Source organism: Dama dama, chromosome 7, assembly GCF_033118175.1.
Source record: "Dama dama isolate Ldn47 chromosome 7, ASM3311817v1, whole genome shotgun sequence".
Taxonomy (NCBI): domain Eukaryota; kingdom Metazoa; phylum Chordata; class Mammalia; order Artiodactyla; family Cervidae; genus Dama; species Dama dama.
The window spans coordinates 36,421,583-36,431,923 of NC_083687.1; positions in this window are offsets into that span (position 1 = coordinate 36,421,583).

A 10,341-nucleotide genomic window follows, 5' to 3' on the forward strand; every position below is an offset into this window, starting at 1 on the left:
GAAGGGCTGTAAAAATATTTCACGCAAACAGAGACCAAAGAAAGCAGGAGTCGCAATACTCATATCAGATAAAATAGACTTTCAAATAAAGGCTGTGAAAAGAGACAAAGAAGGACACTACATAATGATCAAAGGATCAATCCTGAAGAAGATATAACAATTATAAATATATATGCACCCAACATAGGAGCACCGCAATACGTAAGGCAAATGCTAACGAGTATGAAAGAGGAAATTAATAGTAACACATAAATAGTGGGAGACTTTAATACCCCACTCACAACTATGGATAGACCAACTAAACAGAAAATTAACAAGGAAATATAAACTTAAGTGACACAATGGACCAGCTAGACCTAATTGACATCTATAGGACGTTTCACCCCAAAACAGTCAACTTCACCTTTTTCTCAAGTGCACACGGAACCTTCTCCAGAATAGATCACATCCTGGGCCATAAATCTAGTCTTGGTAAATTCAAAAAAATTGAATTCATTCCAGTCATCTTTTCTGACCACAGTGCAGTAAGATTAGATCTCAATTACAGGAAAAAATTATTAAAAATTCAAACATATGGAGGCTAAACAACACGCTTCTGAATATCCAACAAATCATAGAAGAAATCAAAAAAGAAATCAAAATATGCATAGAAATGAATGAAAATGAAAACACAACAACCCAAAACCTATGGGACACTGTAAAAGGAGTGCAAAGGGGAAGATTCATAGCATTACAGGCCTACCTCAAGAAACAAGAGAAAAGTCAAATAAATAACCTAACTCTACACCTAAGCAACTAGAGAAGGAAGAAATGAAGAACCCCAGGGTTAGAAGAAGGAAAGAAATCTTAAAAATTAGGGCAGAAATAAATGCAAAAGAAACTAAGAGACCATAGCAAAAAATCAACAAAGCTAAAAGCTGGTTTTTTGAAAAACATAAACAAAATTGACAAACTGTTAGCAAGATTCATTAAGAAACAAAGGGAGAAGAACCAAATTAACAAAATTAGAAATGAAACTGGAGAGATCACAACAGACAACACTGAAATAAAAAGGATCATAAGAGACTACTACCAGCAGCTCTATGCCAATAAAATGGAAAACTTGGAAGAAATGGACAAGTTCTTAGAAAAGTATAATTTTCCAAAACTGAACCAGAAAAAAATAGAAGATCTTAACAGATCCCTCACAAGCAAGGAAATCGAAACTGTAATCAGAAATCTTCCAGCAAACAAAAGCCCAGGGCCAGATGGCTTCACAGCTGAATTCTACCAAAAATTTAGAGAAGAGCTAACACCTATCTTACTCAAACTCTTCCAGAAAATTGCAGAAGAAGGTAAACTTCCAAACTTATTCTATGAGGCCACCATCATACTAATTCCAAAACCAGACAAAGATGCCACAAAAAAAGAAAACTACAGGCCAATATCACTGATGAACATAGGTGCAAAAATCCTTAACAAAATTCTAGCAAACAGAATCCAACAACATATTAAAAAAATCATACACCATGACCATGTGTGCTTTATCCCAGGAATGCAAGGATTCTTTAATATCTGAAAATCAATCAATGTAATACCCCACATTAACAAATTGAAAGATAAAAACCATATGATTATCTCAATAGATGCAGAGAAAGCCTTTGACAAAATTCAACATCCATTTATGATAAAATCTCTCCAGAAAGCAGGAATAGAAGGAACATACCTCAACATAATAAAAGCTATATATGACAAACCCACAGCAAGCATCACCCTCAATGGTGAAAAATTGAAAGCATTTCCCCTAAAATCAGGAAAAAGACAAGGGTGCCCACTCTCAACACTACTATTCAACATAGTTTTGGAAGTTTTGGCCACAGCAATCAGAGCAAAAAAGAAGTAAAAGGAATCCAGATAGGAAAAGAAGAAGTGAAACTCTCACTGTTTGCAGATGACATGATCCTCTACATAGAAAACCCTAAAGACTCTACCAGAAAATTACTAGAGCTAATCAATGAATATAGTAAAGTTGCAGGATATACAATTAACACACAGAAATCCCTTGCATTCCTATACACTAACAATGAGAAAACAGAAAGAGAAATTAAGGAAACAATACCATTCACCATTGCAACAAAAAGAATAAAATACTTAGGAGTATATCTACCTAAAAAACAAAAGACATATACATAGAAAACTATAAAACAATGGTGAAAGAAATCAAAGAATACACAAACAGATGGAGAAATACACCGTGTTCATGGATTGAAAGAATCAATATTGTCAAAATGGCTATACTACCCAAAGCAATCTATAGATTCAATGCAATCCCTATCAAGCTACCAACGGTATTTTTCACAGAACTAGAACAAATATTTTCACAATTTGTATGGAAATACAAAAAACCTCGAATAGCCAAAGTAATCTTGAGAACGAAGAAAGGAACTGGAGGAATCAACCTCCCTGACTTCAGACTCTACTACAAAGCCACACTCATCAAGACAGTATGGTACTGACACAAAGACAGAAATATAGATCAGTGGAAAAGAATAGAAAGCCCAGAGATATATCTATGAACCTATGGACACCTTATCTTCAACAAAGGAGGCAAGGATGTACAATGGAAAAAAGACAACCTCTTTAACAAGTGGTGCTGGGAAAACTGGTCAACCACTTGTAAAAGAATGAAACTAGAACACTTTCTAACATCATACACAAAAATAAACTCAAAATGGATTAAAGATCTAAATGTAAGACCAGAAACTATAAAACTCCTAGAGGAGAACATAGGCAAAACTCTCTCCGACATAAATCACAGCAGGATCCTTTATGACCCACATCCCAGAACATTGGAAATAAAAGCAAAAATAAACAAATGGGACCTAATGAAACTTAAAAGCTTTTGCACAACAAAGGAAACTATAAGCAAGGTGAAAAGACAGCCCTCAGATTGGGAGAAGATAATAGCAAATGAAGCAGCAAAGGATTAATCTCAAAAATATACAAGCAACTCCTGAAGCTCAACTCCAGAAAAATAAATGACCCAATCAAAAAATGGACCAAAGAACTAAACAGACATTTCTACAAAGAAGACATACAGATGGCTAAAAAACACATGAAAAGATGCTCAACATCACTCATTATCAGAGAAATGCAAATCAAATCCACAATGAGGTACCATTGCACGCCAGTCAGGATGGCTGATATCCAAAAGTCTACAGGCAATAAATGCTGGAGAGGGTGTGGAGAAAAGGGAACCCTCTTACACTGTTGGTGGGAATGCAAACTAGTACAGCCGCTATGGAAAACAGTGTGGAGATTTCTTAAAAAACTGGAAATAGAACTGCCATATGACCCAGCAATCCCACTTCTGGGCATACACATTGAGGAAACCAGGTCTGAAAGAGACACGTGCACCCCAATGTTCATCGCAGCACTGTTTATAATAGCCAGGACATGGAAGCAACCTAGATGCCCATCAGCAGATGAATGGATAAGAAAGCTGTGGTACATATACACCATGGAATATTACTCAGCCATTAAAAAGAATTCATTTGAATCAGTTCTAATGAGATGGGTGAAACTGGAGCCCATTATACAGAGTGAAGTTAGCCAGAAAGATAAAGACCATTACAGCATACTAACACATATATATGGGATTTAGAAAGAAGGTAATGATAACCCTATATGCAAAACAGAAAAAGAGACACAGATGTACAGAACAGACTTTGTACTCTGTGGGAGAATGCAAGGGTGAGATGTTTCAAGAGAACAGCATCGAAACATGTATATTATCTAGGGTGAAACAGATCACCAGCCCAGGTGGGATGCATGAGACAAGTGCTCGGACTTGCTGCACTGGGAAGACCCAGAGGGATCGGGTAGAGAGGGAGGTGGGGGGGGGGGGAGCGGGATGGGGAATACATGTAAATCCATGGCTAATTCATGTCAATATATGACAAAAACCACTACAATATTGTAAAGTAATTAGCCTCCAACTAATAAAAATAAATGAGAGAGAGAGAAAAAAAAAAAAAAAAAAAGAACATCCATGTTTGCATGAGTGTTTGCATAGAGCCTCAGAGACGGAAACATTTTTGAAGTTGACCGGACTGGACAGGGCCAAACTGGAATCTTGAATGCAAGAAAAAAAAAAAAAAAAGCATGTTTGATCCCCTTAGTGTGGTCTAAGATTTTTTCTTTAAATCACCTCCTTTTCTTCACCATTATTCCCGAAACCCCGTCCTCTGCTTTACTTTTTCTTTTCCCATAGTACAGATCACCTGTTAATATACCATATACTGTACTCAGATTCATGTTTATTGCAGACTATCTGTCTTCCCCTAGCTGGAAAACCTGTTCCATGAGGATACGTGTCTGCCTTTCTTTATTGATGTAAACTAAGCACCTGCAAGAGATTCTGAGTCAAGGAGGAATTAAGTCAATGATCACTTGGTTAAATGACCAAGAGCAGAGTACTGGGCAGGCCTATCTGTTTCAAACTTTTGTGATTTTGATTTGCTATTGTAAATAAGCTTTTGCAGTTAATGTTACAAGATTAAGACATGTTTCTGTTTCTTTTATGAGCATAAAAATAAACTACATTTGAAGATAAGGTTTTAGATGAAACATGATAGTAAAATGCACATTTGAAAAAAAAATTATATTAGTTTATTTGTTTTCTTTATCCAAAATAGACTTATATACCTTTTCAAAAACTTTTACTTACATATGTGTGTGTACATATATACAAATAAATTTCCATCTAGTCAAAGCTATGGTTTTTCCAGTAGTCAGGATGGATGTGAGAGCTGGACCAAAGGAAACTGAACACAGAGGAATTGATGCTTTTGAATTGCAGTGTTGGAGAAGACTCCTGAGAGTCCCTTGGACTGCAAGGAGATCAAACCGGTCAATACTAAAGGAAATCAGCCCTGAATATTCATTGAAAGGATTGATACTTAAGCTGAAGTTCCAATACTTTGGCCACCTGATGGAAAGAATTGACTCATTGGAAAAGAGCCTGATGCTGGGAAAGACTGATGGCAGGAGGTGAAGGAGATGGCAAAGGATGACATGGTTGGATGGTATCACCTTATTGATGGACAAGAGTTTGAGCATGTCCCAGGTGATGGTGGAAGACAGGGGAGCCTAATGTGCTTTAGTCAGTCCATGGGGTCTCAAAGAGTTGGATATGACTGATTGAACTTAACTGAAGGTATGCATATGTGTTATGTATGTAACATAATGATTATATGATCATTATACCTAGGTCACATTGACAAATATGGTATTTTAGTTTCAGGTAACATTATACATAGATAATATTGATATATAATGTTATTTTGGTTTCAGGTGTACAACGTAACTATTTGATATATACTGCAAAATGATCACTGCAATAAGTCGGGTGCGGCGACCGTGAGTGCCAGGCACCGGAGCAGCCAAGTGGAACTACCCAATGTCCGAGGTTAGGGGCGGTGGCTGCGCAGGGCAGAAGAGGGCCGAGAGGAGCCACTCCACGTTCGAAGTCAGGAGGGGCAGCTGTGAGGAGATACCCCTGGTCCAAGGTAAGGAGCAGTGGCTGCGCTTTGCTGGAGCAGCCGAGAAGAGATACCCCACGTCCAAGGTAAGAGAAACCCAAGTAAGACGTAGGTGTTGGGCGTGGGCATCAAAGGGGAAACATACTGAAGCCATAATCACAGAAATCTAGCCAATCTGATCACAGGACCACAGCCTTGTCTAACTCAATTAAACTAAGCCATGCCATGTGGTGCCACCCAAGACAGCTGGGTCATGATGAAGAGGTCTGACAGAATGTGGTCCACTGAAGAAGGGAATGGCAACCACTTCAGTATTCTTGCTTTGAGAACCCCATGAACAGTATGAAAAGGCAAAATGACAGGTAACTGAAAGAGGAATTCCCCAGGATGGTAGAAGCCCAATATGCTGCTGGAGATCAGTGGAGAAAAAACTCCAGAAAGAATGAAGGGAAGGAACAACAGCAAAACCAATACCCAGCTGTGGATGTGACTGGTGATAGAAGCAAGGTCTGATGCTGTAAAGGGCAATAATGCATAGGAACCTGGAATGTTAGGTCCATGAATCAAGGCAAATTGGAAGTGGTCAAACAGGTGATGGCAAGAGTGAATGTCGACATTCTAGGAATCAGGGAACTAAAATGGATTGGAATGGGTGAAATTAACTCAGATGACCATTATATCTACTACTGTGGGCAGGAATCCCTTAGAATAAATGCAGTAGCCATCTTGGTCAACAAAAGTGTCTGAAATGCAGTACTTGGAGGCAATCTCTTAAACACCAAAATGATCTCTGTGCATTTCCAAGGCAAACCATTCAATATCACTGTAATCCAAGCCTATGCCCCAACCAGTAATGCTGAAGAAGCTGAAGTTGAACAGTTCTATGAAGACCTACAAGACCTTTTAGAACTAATACCCAAAAAGATATCCTTTTTATTCTAGGGGACTGGAATGCAAAAGTAAGAAGTCAAAAAAACACCTGTAGTGACAGGAAAATTTGGCCTTGGAGTACAAATGAAGCAGGGCAAAGGCTAATCAAGTTTTTGCAAGAGAACGCGCTGGTCATAGCAAACACCCTCTTCCAACAATACAAGAGAAGACTCTACACATGGACATCACCAGATGGTAGAGACCGAAATCAGATTGATTATATTCTTTGCAGCCAAAGATGGAGAAGCTCTACTCAGTCAGCAAAAACAAGATCAGGAGCTGACTGTGACTCAGATCATGAACTCTTTATTGTCAAATTCAGAATTAAACTGAAAAAAGTAGGAAAAACCACTGGACCATTCAGGTATGATCTAAATCAAATCCCTTATGATTATACAGTGGAAGTGAGAAATAGATTTAAGGGACTAGATCTGATAGACAGAGTGCCTGATGAACTATGGATGGAGTTTCATGACATTGTACAGGAGACAGGGTTCATAATCATCCCCATGGAACACAAATGCAAAAAGGCGAAATGGTTGTCTGAGGAGGCCTTACAAACAGCTGGGCTAAGAAGAGAAGCAAAAAGCAAAGGAGAAAAGGAAAGATATTCCCATTTGGATGCAGAGTTCCACAGAATAGCAAGAAGAGATAAGAAAGCCTTCCTCAGTGATCAATGCAAAGAAATCGAGGAAAAAACAGAATGGTAAAGAATAGAGATCTCTTCAAGAAAATTGCAGATACCAAGGGAATATTTTGTGTGAAGATGGGATTGATAAAGGACAGAAAATGTATGGACCTAACAGAAGCAGAAGATATTAAGAAGAGGTGGCAAGAATACACAGAAGAACTGTACAAAGAAGATTTTCATGGCCCAGGTAATCACAATGGTGTGATCACTCACCTAGAGCCAGACATCTTGAATGTGAACTCAAGTGGGCCCTACAAGGCATCACTAGGAAGAAAGCTAGTGAATGTGATGGAATTCCAGTTGAGCTCTTTCAAATCCTGAAAGATGATGCTGTGAAAGTGCCGCATGCAATATACCAGCAAATTTGGAAAACTCAGCAGTGGCCAAAGGACTGGAAAAGGTCAGTTTTCATTGCAATCCCAAAGAAAGGCAATCCCAAAAAAATGCTCAAACCACTGCACTATTGCACTCATCTCACACGCTGGTAAAGTAATGCTCAAAATTCTCCAAGCCAAGCTTCAGCAATACATGAACCGTGAACTTCCAGATGTCCAAGCTGGTTTTAGGAAAGGCAGAGGAACCAGAGATCAAATTGCCAACATCCGCTGGATCATCAAAAAAGCAAGAGAGTTCCAGAAAAACATCTATTTCTGCTTGATTGACTATGCCAAAGGCTTTGGCTGTGTAGATCACAATAAACAGAGGAAAATTCTGAAAGAGATGGGAATACCAGACCACCTGACCTGCCTCTTGAGAAACCTACATGTAGGTCAGGAAGCAACAGTGAGAACTGGACATGGAACAACAGACTGGTACCAAATAGGAAAACGAGTACGTGTGAATAGGAAAGTAGGAAAAGTATGTCCAGGCTGTATATTATCACCCTGCTTATTTAACTTATATGCAGAGTACGTTATTGGAAATAGATGGGGAAACAGTGGAAGCAGTGTCAGACTATATTTTCTTGGGCTCCAAAATCACTGCAGATGGTGACTGCAGCCATGAAATTAAAAGATGCTTACTCCTTGGAAGGAAAGTTATGACCAACAGGGACAGCATATTAAAAAGCAGAGACATTATTTTGCCAACAAAGGTCCGTCTGGTCAAGGCTATGGTTTTTCCAGTGGTCATGTATGGATGTAAGAGTTGATCTGGAAGAAAGCTGAGTGCCACAAAATTGATGCTTTTGAACTGTGGTGTTGGAGAAGACTCTTGAGAGTCCCTTGGACTGCAAGGAGATCCAACCAGTTCATCCTAAAAGACATCAGTCCTGGGTGTTCATTGGAAGGACTGATGCTGAAGCTGAAACTCCAGTTCTTGGGTCACCTCATGCAAAGAGTTTACTCATTGGAAAAGACCCTGATGCTCATAGGGATTGGGGGCAGGAGAAGAAGGGGATGACACAGGATGAGTTGGCTGGATGGCATCAGCGACTCGATGGACAAAGTTTGAATAAACTCTGGGAGTTTGTGATGGACAGGGAGGCCTGGTGTGCTGCAATTCATGAGGTCACAAAGAGTCAGACATGACTGAGTGACTGAACTGAACTGAACTGTCAGTGTTCAAATAGGCAATAAGTATATTCCCTTTTAGACTAAGTGCACTTACATGAGACAAGTGGCTTTGAGTCTTAGAATCAAAGAATCATCTTGAAATATTAGAGTTGAATCAAACTTGTCAGTGCCAACTCATATGGATCTTTCTTGAAAGATCCATCCCTCATTAGGCCAACCTGGCTCCCATCACACATAGTATGGTGTGCAGGCATAGATCCGTGTTTAAGGCTTACGCTATCTTTTCCACTTGTCCATGCATTTCTTTCTCAACATCTTTCAGTGCTTCATCTGCCTCCTGTCTTCTCTATCCAAACAGATAATAATTAGAGCAGAAGATGTCTAAGTAGCTAGACTTGAAATTGCTGCCCACTAGGCATTTTGGAAGGGCTAAAGCTAAAGCTGAAACTCCAATGCTTTGGCCATCTCATGCAAAGAGTTGACTCATTGGAAAAGACCCTGATGCTGGGAGGGATTGGGGGCAGGAGGAGAAAGGGATGACAGAGGATGAGATGGTTGGATGGCATCACTGACTCGATGGGCATGAGTTTGAGTAAACTCTGGGAGTTGCTGATGGAAAGGGAGGCCTGGCATGCTGTGATTCATGGGGTTGCAAAGAGTCAGATATGACTGACTGACTGAACTGAATTGAACTGAAGGCATTTTGGAAAGAGGCTAGGAAGGATTCTTTCCAGTATTAGTATTTTAGTTTCAGGGCATTAGAAAGATTTTCAGTTTGAAGAGTCCATCAATACAAATATATCTGAAGCATGAACACTGTTTAATTATTTATTTGATTAGTGATTAGCTGACCATCTGCTGAGAGTAAGGCAATGAAGGGTTAGTAAACAATGGAGGATTCAGGCAAAAGGAATGAGGAACTCTTGGAGAAATTGGACACATGAATAAAGAGACCATTACCTCTATTTTGGTTAAGTTTTAGGTTTTGTTTAGGCTGGCTCTGTAAAGAAATGTGTTGTTTCCAATTTGTTTCCATTCATCATCTATGCTTTACAATCTATGTCTTATTTAAGTGTTAAAAATGACTAGTGACTACTGCTTGTTATCACTGGGTGGTTCGAGATTTGGTTCTGGTATTCCACAGGGTCTAGCAGAGGTTCTGTAGAGTACTTATTTCTATCATTTGCTGCAGAAGCTTAACATGTTTTGGTGATTTTTGATACTAAGTTGATGAAATACAGGAAAATAGAGCTCAGGTGCTTTTGGATAAAACCTTAATTTTTCTCCTCCCTTCTTTCTACTTTTCAGTCATTTATTGACTCAACCACTCCCATATTGTTGGATGCCTTTTTTGACTCTTATGTCTGCCTCATTCCTTGCATGTGGTCAAGGTCTATTTCATTTCCTGTATCTCTCACATCCTTTGTGTCTTATCACCTGGCAGAGCCCTCTTTGATTTTTCATGTCATAATATTCCCAGCTTTTTCTGGTCTCTTTCTTTCCCTCTACCAGCCCCAACTGCCACAACTTCTCAATCCACATTAAAGTTTCTCTTTTCTAATTCTGGACATACTGCTCTCTTGGACTAAATGGTCTTGGTTTCCTGTTGCTTTGTAGAATAAAAACAAACTCTCTATTTTGGCATATATGTTTCTCCCTAATGCATGAAAATCCATACAAGCAT